General features: G+C 53.5%; 1 long non-coding RNA gene across 2 annotated transcripts; it reads right to left on the bottom strand.

The window, feature by feature from the left end:
* Nucleotides 1-10,198: 10,198 nt before the first annotated feature.
* Nucleotides 10,199-11,720, bottom strand: LOC115602025. Of its 2 annotated transcripts, none has more exons than XR_003989565.1 (3): nt 11,437-11,720; nt 11,144-11,253; nt 10,199-10,483 (listed from the first exon to the last, which is right to left on the bottom strand). It is a non-coding gene; the product is annotated as an uncharacterized LOC115602025 (long non-coding RNA). The 2 variants fall into 2 exon arrangements; XR_003989566.1 differs by lacking the exon at nt 10,199-10,483 and adding an exon at nt 10,774-10,864.
* Nucleotides 11,721-12,199: the final 479 nt, after the last annotated feature.

The following is a 12,199-nucleotide window of genomic DNA, read 5'->3' as shown; positions in this document are numbered from 1 at the left end:
CAGTGCAGTGCTACACAGCTTTGTGTACTGCTGCATCAACACACTTTGTTTGCCATCTCCTCAGCTACACCTGCACACCCTTTCCAAGGATTTGCATGGTGAAGCAGGTTTTGGAAGGATGGAGGACGTGGTTGGGGGTTTCTTGTTTGATTTTTGGTTTTACTCCCAATCAAGTCCCTAGCCAGGGCCACAGTTCAGCTCTGCAAACAAGAGGACTGCAGCACTTGCCCAAAGGGGAGAGGCAGAAGCTCCTAAAACTGCTGCTGGAGGTCTGTGGATTAAGGTGGTTGCTACCAGAGAAACTTGACTAGAGGCTGGGATTCTTTAACTTAGTAAGGTGTCACATTATTCTAGGCATGAACTAAAAATAGAGTTTCTTGATTGTGTAAGTTCTGTAGCTCCACGTTCACGTGAGTTGTGGCATACCTGAAGACAGACGACTGAAAGCTCAGGTTAGCTATTTAGTTGAAAACTGACTGTTAACACCCTAACCAGAAGCTTGCAAGGTCTTTGGTACTGTCTTGCTTCTTACAGTCCCTTAAGCTCACAGCGGCGGTCACCGATAGGCATTGTCAATGCTCCTTTAGACACTGATTTCAACATAAAGGTCTCAAAGCCAGCTCTCTCTCACAGACCACAGATACCCAGCTACTGATTTGACCTGGTAACCCAGTTTACCTAGACCAGGATCTGTTCCCATGCACCATTTTACCCGGAGTCAGAAAGACAAGCAAGAATGGGGATGACCTATTTTGAGACATTTGCTTTCTGCAGCACTCTTCATGCCATAAAAGCCTTCTGTTTACACATACTCAAAGCAGTCCTTTTCCAACAGCCCACACTTTCCATACACAGAAGAAAGGTCCTTCCCCGCTCCCTCCCCATTTGCTTGCCAGTAAGTAAATGCCTGAACCCAGTAACTTAAGCGCAGAGCACACTGGACCTGTTTCTCTCTCAAGTTGGAGGTGGCGTTCCAGTTACTATCCTGTCCAAATCTGCTTCCATAAAACACTGGAAATAGAAAACATACTGATGAAAACTTTTGAATTCTGTAATATTGTTTAAAGCTTTGAAAGAGTTAGGCTGCCAGAATTAAGCTTCTCAGCAGTGAGTTTAGAATGTATATTCAAATTAGTATTGGTCATGTAATTTTGGTAGAAATTGAGAGAAACTGTTTCCTGAAGGGCCTTCCTTGGCTAGCCTGCTTGAAGCATGCTGTGTATCCCATCACACCACAATCCAGCACAGTTACATCACCCAAGCTAAAGTGGAAGTTCAACAGGTCTGTTAAAAAAACCCCACTACCATTCCCAGCAATGTCTGAATTCTGGGGATAATATGAGGAAGGGAAAAACTGGCATAGTTAAAAGGATTGGAAGAACTCCGATTCTTAAGCCCACATCTAAAAGGAAGCAGGTATCTCACCAGGAAGCATCCAGTGCCACATTCATCTATCACACCCACTGTAACAGAAATGCCACCTTCATTTTCTCCTCAGTGCCTGATGCATGTTTCCACTCTTAGGGGTCAGACAAGTGTTTGGTGGGCACACACATCTGCCTGTATTTGAGACTGTCACCCTCAGCAGCATTCAATGGAGACCTTATCAGGATAAGTAATTTCTGTGACTACGATCATCTCATCCCAAAGCAATGTCAAAAATAAGTCAGATGAATCACACTCTCACCTACAAAGGAGCCTACAGAACTTACGATGTCTACCGTATACAGCTGCTAGGATTCGGCAAGTCAAGTGTCATCCTAAGTGCCAGTCATATTAATGTAGTCAAGTGTAGCATGGACAGCAGGAAAGTTAATTAACTTGTCAACTTTATGACTAAAGCTACAAGAACATTCCATCCAAGTGTCTTCTGAGCAGTCATGTGCACACCAGTCATGAAACAGCACTCTGAACAGAACTAAGAGCTCTAGGATGCTTTACATACAAGAATAGAACACGATTCTAGGAAATCCACTAGAAAGTCTCTATCGCAACACTATGCCATGGGGAGATGTTAACAGCTGAGGAGTTCAGCAGAAGCTTTCCTCATCGTACACATAAGTCATTGTGCAAGTTGAGGACACTTCCAGCTTGTTTTTTCTCTTGTATATAATATGAATAACGGGTTTGCACACCCTAATTTGAGCTACATTGTTATTCAGACTTGTTTTAAGACATTTCTCTAAGTGACTCCTGACAGCATCACCTTTTAGATCAGCACCAAGCGCGAGCTGCCTAAAAAACAACCAGCCAGCTTGACCTACCAGGTGTGGCAATGACTGCATGGAAATAGGTTTCCTTAACTAACATTTCACATACAGAAAACCTGTATGTGAAAGCCTTTACAAAGGGTTTCTATCAAGAAGTCTTTACTAGTATTCTAAACCTGTACAAGCACTGCTAACACCCCTGCCCAGGAGAGCAGTTATTTTTATGGAATCCTATTTCATGAGATTTCTATACTTCGTGTTCTTAAAAGGTCTGGATATCTGATCTCTGTTCTACCTGATATGCCTTGCACCTGGCAGTAGGCAGCAGAAGCAAATATGAACATTTACACTTTCAGGGCGGTCTAAAGCTCAGACCTACAAGATTCCATAGAGTGATCTTGCCCAAACCAGTCCACTGACAGATATCCACACTGAAAACTGAGCACAGAGCAGGTGCAACATGGCAATAGCACAGGTCTGCACGGGAAGTGCTACCCAGATTCTGCTCTACACGGGAGCCGGGCCACTCCAGGCCCCTGAGGCATGGCTGCTGGGTCACCCAGCTGTGGGGAAGCCCTGTTGTTGTGTCCGTCAGCATCCCTGCTGCCTTGTTCCACTGCGGTCCTGGCAGCAGTGCTGACCTGCACCATGCCTGCCCTGCTCCCAGGCCGGCTTAGAGCTTGAAGGCCTCAGATTGCTGCAGCGGTGACATTGCCATGTGGCACTGGCATGTCCTGGGTCCGGCTGGTTGCTGAAACGCTGCAAAGAGATGGCGCCTGGTTTTTGCTGTCTCCTCGAAAGCAATTCATGGGAGCTCCAGTAGGGCTGTAATGTAGCGCCCGCCTGGGCGCGCAGGCCCTTGTTCTCCTCTCTCCTGGCTCAGAGAAGGACCTGAGCTTGTCCTGACTAAAAGCAACAGAGCTGCTGCCCTGCTGACAGGCTGGGTGCAAGCCAGGCAGCGGCTCCCACCCGGGATCCCGGCTGCTGCCCTGAGGCTGCACCGAGCCAGGCCCTGGGAAGGGGAGCGGAGCAGCTCCTCTGCCTTGGAGCCACAGTCAGGCTGCTGCCAGTGACTCAAGGCTGTTGCTCACCTGAGCTCAGCTGTTTAGCAAAGATGGCAAAGAAACACAGCAGGGCTGCTTGTGGGAGTCCTTGGAGTGTTGGGTCTCGTCCTGCTCCCAGGGGAGGGGGCCAAGCCTGGAGCTGACCCTAACTGGCTCTCTCCCACTTGCGCAGGGAGCAGGAGGTGCTTGCGACCAAGGACCTGCATGCCCGGAAACGGCGGACAAGGCTGTTGCAGACGGAGGGAAGGTGAGTGTAGATGGGGCCCAGCTCTGTGCCGGGCTTGGAAGGGCCACTGGTGCGGGCCAGCAGCAGGACAGCAGGTAGCTCAGGTCTGCAGGTGGGATCAGCTTGAGGTGTCCCCTGGAAACTAGGAACGTGCTGGTCCACGTGTGGCGGTTTGTGTGGTTTGTGGTTCTGGTGGGCAGCATGCAAGGACCGTCTGTGGAGGTGGGAAGGGACTGCTGGCCCGTGGAGCCCCAGCAGGCTCTTGTGACAGCTTCCCCACGGATCCCTTGTGGCCAGCTGCTGCCCCAGGGCATCGCAGCCTTGTCCTCGGCTTAAGGCGGTGTCTCTGGCTTTGCCCTCCAAGATGGTCATCCAGAGAGGAGTGAGAAGGGACAATCCCCTTGGTACAGGACGAATGCCTCTGCTGGGAGCTGCTCCTGACTTGTCTCCTCCCGTAGCTGTCAAGAGGCCTGAGGAGAAGCGGCGGCAGTCCCCGAGCCCATCACCGTCGCCGGGGAACAGAAGGCTGCGCAGGAGGAGCATCTGCCTGCTGGTGCCTTGCGAGACCCACCCACTGGTGCAGGTACGTCGCTGTCTCACAGCCTCTTTTTGGCCTCCTGTGGGCATAGAATGTGCTCAGTGCAATTCCTGCAGGGCTGGGGGCAGGCTGACCTGCCTGCCTTGGGGCAGGAGGTCTCGTCCTTGGCTGAGTGGGAAGTGACGCTCTCCCCTGCCCCAGTGTGTGCTGGGCTGTGCGTGACTGTGCTGCCCGCTGCCGGAGCAGCGACTGGCCCGGGCAAGGCTGCTGTGCCCTCAGCACCAAGCTGGGGGCCAAAACGAATGGGGACCAGAGCTCCGCAGTGGCTGTGGCAGAACCATGGGCTTCACAGCTCTGGTGCCGACCTGCTTCTACACCTCCTTCAGAGCGGCTCTGCCGGCTTCCCTGAGAAGGAACTAAGCTACTGCTCTCTCTTGGCAGTTCCCTGAGCTCATCCCGGGCTACCCCTCCACCGAGGCGATCCTAGAGAAGGAGAGGGAGGCAGCGTTGCAGCGCTTTCACCAGCTGTTGAGGCCCAAGTCTGGTAAGGGCAGACTGGGAACGCAAAGGGCACGGCAAGGAGGAGAAAGGCAGGGCCCGGGCTGGCAGGGCAGTGAGGTCTCTGTGTAGCGCAGGCTGAGGAAACTCCTGGCAGCTTCTCGGGTCTGAAGCTATTAGAGACTTGTGAAGGCTCGGGCGGGAGACCTCATGCTCCGCAGTGCCCAGGGTGATGGGGAGGTTCCCCAGGGCTGGAGCTGTGAGCTGTTCATGCTGGGAGGCTCTGCTAGGGGGTAGTCCCATACGGCAAGTTGCGGGTCCTGATTTCTTGCTCCCTCCCAGCAGATGCGGTCCCCAGCACCAGTGGGGAAGGTATGTCCCTGGGCACAGTCATCGCCCGGGGCTCCTCTGGCACCAACTGCACACAGGCAGCGTTTGCAGCCACAACATCGGTCATTTCTGGGCTGGCCGCTTTTACCACCACCGGCCTTACTCACACCAGCCAGCCCAGAAGCAGGAGCGTGCCCGTGCTGGGAGGTGAGTCAGGGCAGATGGGCCTTCTGCGGGGGTGAAGAGCAGGGCTAGATCTAGGCAGCAGCTTTCCTGCCGGACCTGGCTGAGCTTCCCAGGCTCAGCAGCCCTGAGGGGCTGGTGCTCGGGCTGTGCAGAGCCTTGCCGTGCGAAGGGAAGGTGCTTCCGTCACTCTCTGCCCCAGGCCCCAGCCCTGGGGGTGGTGGAGGGGAATCTGAAATGCTGCTCCTTGTCCCCTCTGAACGCAATGGATGCGTCGGTTCCTGTGCGTGCTGCCAGCTCCCTAAAGGCAGGCTCTTCCTCCTTTGCTGACCCCGGCTCACAGTGGTGTGTTGCTTTCCAGGAATTCCTGCGCCCTTCTGTGGCCAGCGCCCCTCAGGCCTTGGAGGAGACGGCGCTTCCTCTGGTAGAGAGGGAGTTTATGCTTCAGCCTGGAGGAGCTGATGGGTCGTGTTGACCCCTTGGGCTGGGGGATGGCGGAAGGGCCAGGCTGTGCTGTAGGAGCCGGCTCGGGTGGTAGCTGCTGGGTTCTGGGGATGCAAAACCTTCCGTTCCACCTGGGACAGGGACTGTGGTAACCCCTGTGCCAGCTCGGAGCGTGGCTGCAGAGACCTGAGCAAACCTTTGTGCTTCCAGGTTCGTCCACCCCTGCCTCTTCGACCCGAGCAAGATCCAGGATTGAGGGAACTCATAAGCGGATAAAGGCACGGATCAAGCATTCCCGCAATAAGTAACAGCCAGTGCTGCTGGCCCCCCAGCTGCAGGGGCTCTGGTCCAGAGCAGCCCCGAGGAGGGACTGGAGTGATGGGGCCAGGCCCGTCCCTGCTGCCGGCAAGAAACCGTGCTGGGTGGCAGCGCCCGGGGTGGGACGGGGTGAACTGAACTCTTCCTCCTGGAACAGTTCCACAGCCAAGGCTGGATGAACCTCTGTGTATCTCTGCAGCATTTCCTGCCTGGCTTTATTTTGCCATGTTTCCTAAGCTGTAAACTTTTGCTCCAGCCCTGGCAGTCTCCCCTCCCTTCTTCTCTGTGCTGGTGTCCCCTCCCCATGTCGGGGTGCTCTGGAGCCACTAGCGGAGTCCAGAGCGGATGGGGGTCCTCCCCCTCCCCAAATCCAAATCATTTCTCATTTGTGGCTCATCCCCACGTGTTTGGGGTTTACCAGCTCCCAGGAGCTGCGGTGCTGTCTCCCCTGGTGCCATTCAGTGGGAGCGGGGCAGAGGCTGCCGGAGCCAGGGCTCACCCGAGAGCTGCTCCCCCCCGCCTGCGGGGTCCCCACCACCCTCAGGAGGGCTTCGCTGCTGGGTCTTTAACTCTCTGAGCTGTGTGAGTGTGTGTGTCAGGTGGAGTCTGAATTACAGGAAAAAACACAAATATTGCAATGTTCTTTAATGAAATAACACTTTATTTTTACACTGAAGCTGTTACAGCATCTCCTTCCTTCTAAAATGTGATGTACATGGATGTGACTAAACCTGTTCTGTTTGGTTTTTTGTTCTTCCCCAAGGAGGAGGACCGCTCCGATGCCAAGTGGCCTTTTGGGCCACCAGCAGGAAAACGTCGGCGGCTGTGATATTTTTTGAAGATTTTTATTATTCTACGTTTGTTCTACGTTTGTTCTAATATAGTTGTTATACTGTTGTTCTTTTGTTGTTACGCTGTAGTTTTTTTGTTGTTATACTGTAGTTGTTTTGTGGTTTTATTGTTTAACTGTTACTATGCAATTTCCTCCCTCCCCCCCCCAACCCCCGATGCTCCCCATCCCCTGTTTTTTTTGTTACTTAAAATAAACAGACTGTGTTCACATCTGCCTTGCCCTTGTTTTATTTCTGGGCCAGGGCACAGGGGGCCCCTTTCCAGCACCCTCTGCGTGTGGGTACTTGTGTGGTTGAACAACAGTTAGTATTAGTATTACTATTTCTTATTACTATTTCACTGGTTTTCCTCCACTTTGCCTCTGCTTCGAGCAGTGGCAATTTCAGGGCAAGACTGCACAGATGTGCTGGAAAGGCCAGTGCAGAGAGAGAAAGTCTGCTCTGGGTCATCCCAACAGTAATACTCAAAGCATGGTACCTCCAGGGCTGCTTGGATTCTGCCTTGCTAATGGCCGGATTGCTGCTACTTACGCAGAATCACCAAACACTTCTGTCACGGAGGCTAATTTCATGATTACAATCGTACTATATTAAAAGTGCTTCACAGACAGTGCCTTGCTGGAAACTACTTAGTTCACATGTTTCTTCCTGCTTCCCCATTCCTCATCTTGTGATGTGAGAAATGAAATGGAACTTGTGGATTCCACTGCCTGCTCTGGGTTAGTTCAGTGAGACCAACCCGTAAGTGGGTACGATGCACTGCTTAGTGCTTCCAGCAACTGTCCCATGGTTATTAGGTGTCAAGAAGCTTAATTTCAGAACTGAAGTTCAAGGAGGAGCAATGACCCATCTGATAACCAAGCTGAGCTGGTGGAGTTCGGGAGCTGATGCATATTTTGGCTTCCGAATGCAGGACCTGCTTTTTGAGAGCTGGAGACCTTCTGGTGGCTGTCAGAAGTACACGCTGGACATGACTGTTGCTCAAACCCCTAACCGTAGCCCTAACCCCTAACCGAAACCATAAGTCTAAACCTAAATCTAAACCCCCTAACACTTTCCCCTAACCCTAAGAATAACCTAACACTAACCCTATTAAGACTAACCCTAACAAACCCCTAACACTAACCCTAATAAGCCTACCCTTACCCTAAACCTAAACCTAACTCTACCCCCAACCCTAACCCTAACACTAACACTAACCCCAAACCTAACCCTAACCCTAATGCTAACCCTAATCCAAAATTGCTCATGTACTGGGACGAGCAGTTTGTAATCCACCCTCATCAGCTGCTGCAGGCATCTGAGGAGTGGGCACTCAGTCAAGTCCCAGAGGAACTCTTCCTTTATGCACGCGGACCTGCCTGAAACCTCAGGAGCCAATACACTACTCCTGGAGAACATTGTGCCCTTTCCGTTCTTGGTCACCCAGCCTCAGCTTTTCGCGGTCTTTTCCCCTGACCCATTTTCAAGGCGCACCTCTTCTGCTTGGGACGTGACTGTTACTCAAACCCCACCAACCACTGCTGCTCCCTTGCAGGACTCCTGCTGCTGCTCCCAGCCTGCAGGACGTTTTGAAGCACAGCTCACATCAGCTGCAAGGGGACACTGAGGAAAAGGCAGCATGGTGTCTTGGCACTCCCAGAGACCCCTGCACCCCTGTGGGGCACCCAGCCCTCTGGCTACAGACCCATAGTACCCCCAGCAGCTGAGTGAGCCCAGCAGGTGTAGGGGAGAGATAAAAAGGGTCTTTGGGAATTGGCAGGCAAAGTTGCTGCTAGTCCCAAAAGAAAGATCCCAGAAGTGGCCAACAGCCCAGCCCAGCTTCTGTGCCTTATGCGCCCATTCAGCTGCAACCTAGGGCAAGCTGGGCTCTGCTCCAAGGAGCTGCAGTGAGGACAGGCCAAACACAGTAGCTCAGAAATGATGTCCCAAAAGTACCCTGGGCTGCTGGTGTGATGCTATCCAGCAGGAGCATGGGCCCTGCAGCCAGAGCAACATGCCATCAGCAGGAGTGAGGGGTACAGCCTGACCTCCCTCACTGGCACTTTCTGTGTTGGGTATTGCACTCACACCCTCTCCTGTGTGCTCGGCTTCGTGTTAACATGACCCATCTCTGAAGGAGAGCCCATTCACTAAGTCCTGGCTCCCCGGGAAGGAAGCGTCACCAAAAGACAGCTCCAGGGCCGTGTGAACCTTCTGCCACCTTCACCTCCTTCTGACCACTCAGCCTGCGGCAGCCACTGTTGTACGACAAAGAGGGTGTGTGTGTGTGTGCTGTGGGCTAGACCTGTGCCAAACTGGGGGCAGAGCATGGCAAAGGCTCTGATATTTCAAAGTGCACCTGGTTGGTAAAGAGGGAAGTGCTCTGTTCAGGAGAAATGGAGGAGAAATAGGTTTGAGAAGGGTTTCCCCTTGTAAACATCATACTCTACAGCCCCCCTTCACACACACTTTATCCTTCCCGAGGGTGGTTCAACACAGGGCCTTTCCTTGGGAGGTGTCTCTGTTGGTGCCTCTGTTCCAGACATAGCAACTGGAAGGACTTTTGTGTCCTTTAAGAGGGGAAAAGAAAGAAAATGAAATGAAGCTGCTCCTCTCACTGGAGAGAGGAAGCTGTGACTTCTGCACTCGTAATCCTACCCCATGGGTTTTTCCTTTCTTTGTGACTTTCCCACCTGCAGTTGATTTAGTCAGTTCTGCCTGTGCCAAGGACTTGTAGCAGTGGTGTGATGCTGTTTCTCTGCAGTTTGCAGAAGATGAGAGCTCTGTCTGGACACCGTCCCCACTTTAGCCATGCCATTAGAGTATCTCCTATGTAGGCCAAGATGGAGCTCCACAAGATCAGGGCTTTTCAGGAAAAAATAGTCCACAGAGGATGAACAGACTGACCCTATGTCACGCGGCGCTGTTAAACCTGCCTGGGCTCGGGAAGCATTGCTGCCACCACCCCACAGAGCCTGGGCAGGGTGTGGGTGCCCAACAGCCAGCAGTTTTGGGCTTCCTTCCTCCTCCTGCACAGCCCGCTCTCAGGCCCCCAGTGGCATGCATTATGTCCCCCAGGTGTCTGGAGAGAGTTTTCAGAAGTGTCCCCATCTCACCTCAGCTCCCCCTCCTTCGAACCAGGAAGTGTTGAACAAAACTCTGCTCAGGAACCTGAGCAAGCTTTGGCAGAGCCAAGCACCCAACCGAAAAGCTGCCCCCCATAGCTTCCCTCTCCCCAGGCACGGTTCCTGCCTAGGCTTTCGTTGTCCCCGTGGCACTGCTCTGTGCACCTCTGACAGAGCTGGCCTCCATGCCCTGCAGTGCCTTGGCTGTACAAGCCCCCGGCTGCTTCCCTGGCAGCTCTGTTGCCCTGGCTGCCCAGCACTACACTTCCTTCTCCTCTTCCTCCTCCTCCCTCCTCTCATCTCCACCCTCCACAGCAGAGCTCTGCAGCCATGGCAGGCACACTGCCACAGACCAGAAGGTGCATGGGCCACCAAGAGCAGGGCTGCAGCCGACATGCTATAGCAAAGCCTTGGGAGAGGCCTGCCCTTGGAATAGGACTGAAACTCCTCTGTCCTGCAGTGGCCTTTCCTTGCTCCACCAAAGCTCACCCACCACTGAGTGCATATTTCACAGCCACCAAGACCCACAGTGTCAGACACAGTGGTTTGCGTATAGGTCCTTCTTGATCAGATGGAAGCAGTGCTGGTAACATCCTCGCTGGCCGGCACTGCTGCTTGTGATCCTGGAAGAGGCTTTTGCTCGACATCAATCTTGGGAGCCTCTGTGCCTTAGAGGCTTTCATGGAACTCACCGTTGTGCAACACATCCGCTCCCTAGAGCCGAGGAATCGAATACAAAGCTCTGTAGTCTCGTGTGCAGAGAGAGATGCAGAGCAGCACTACAGGTCTAATCAGGACACATGCGGTGGGATCCGATTCTGTCTGGAGAGATCAGATCCATGGTCCCTCAAATGCAATCCCAGCCTGCTGCTCTCCACACCATGAGCTGTCAGCAGAAGACCCCTTCGCCTAGGGGCTGCAGGAAGTCAAAGGAAGAAAGGGCAGTGCTGGGCAAGGGAAAACACCAGATATGGTTGGAGATCCTTCCATGAGGGACTCTCCCCACCACCACAGAAATGGGCTGTTCCTGCTACCTTTTTGAGGAGGCAGGTCGCTGCTCCTCGCAAAGCCCAGTGGGTCCATGGGGAAAGTCTCCTACCACAACAAGGGCAAAGTGTCACATCTTGACCGAGACCCTCCTGCCTCTCCCCTCTCCCAGTCGTGCCCAACCTATGGTCCCACTCAACCCCACAGTGCTGATTTTGCTTGGGGCTGCAGAGAGGCACCAGCCATCGGGGATTGACCCGGGACATGAGAAAGGAAAGGATGTTATCCTTGTCCAGACCCGTGGCTCTAGAATTTGCTTCTCCCACCCACAGCTGGGCCATCAGCCCCCAGCTGGCCCAGGTCTGTCCTGAGCTGGTCCACACTCACCTTTGCAGAGATGAGTACTCCGAAAGGCAAAGACTCAGCTTGTCCTCTGGGCTCTCCTCATCCTCTCCTGGTGTCTCTCCACCACTTGGGAATGCCACGAATGCAGGACCCTGCACAGACAGAGAGGTGAGCATAAGAGATGTCGCTGGGCAATAGGGAAGGTGCCTTGAGCTGATACAGTCCCACACGGGACAGTCAGCCCCCATGCACCTATGCCTTAGGAACCTTCCCACCTTGGCTCCCTGGAGGAGAAGAATGCTCTTTTCCTAATTATTTTTCATTGCCTCCAGTACCTGGACCTCCCATTGCTCTCGCTTTTCTTTCCAAGCCTTCGGGGTTGCCACTTTCGCCCTTGCCTTCTGGCACTTCTTGCGCAACGAGTCCCAGAGCTTGCGTTTCTCCTCCTCCTCCGTGCACACGCAGACCTGTGCCTGCAGGGCCGTGGCAATGCAGCAGCAAGCGCTGTTAGTCTCCCCGGCAGAGGGCTGGCGATATTTTAGCTCTCCCCCTCCCTCCTGCCCCTTCTTTTCAGCCTCTCTGTCAGCCCTGCTTTGCTTGCACTCACAAAATCACAGAATCATCAGGGTAGGAAGGGACCTCTGGAGATCACCCAGTCCAACCCCCCGCCAAGGCAGGGCCACCCACAGCAGGTCGCACAGCAACGCAACCACGTGGGGTTTGAATGTCTCCAGAGGGGGAGATTCCAGCCCCTCCTGGGCAGCCTGTTCAGTGCTCTGCCACACTCAAACAGAAAGCGCTTCCTCATGTTGAGGTGAAACTTCTTGTGGTTTAGTTTACGGCCATTGCTCCTTGTCCTGTTGCTGGCCACCACTGAAAAGAGTCTGGCACCATCCTCCTGACACCCACGTTTGACATGTTGATATGAAGTAACGAGATCCGCTCTCAGCCTTCTTTTCTCCAGACTAAACAGGCCCAGCTCCCGCAATCTGTTCTCCCAAGAGAGATGCTCCAGACCTATAACCGTCTTTGTGGCCCTCTGCTGGACACTCTCCAGTAGCTCCTTGTCTGTCTTGTAATGTGGAGCCCAGAGCTGGG

Source organism: Strigops habroptila (genome assembly GCF_004027225.2).
Source record: "Strigops habroptila isolate Jane chromosome 13 unlocalized genomic scaffold, bStrHab1.2.pri S16, whole genome shotgun sequence".
In the NCBI taxonomy this organism is placed as follows: domain Eukaryota; kingdom Metazoa; phylum Chordata; class Aves; order Psittaciformes; family Psittacidae; genus Strigops; species Strigops habroptila.
This window is presented reverse-complemented; position numbering and strand designations above follow the sequence as displayed.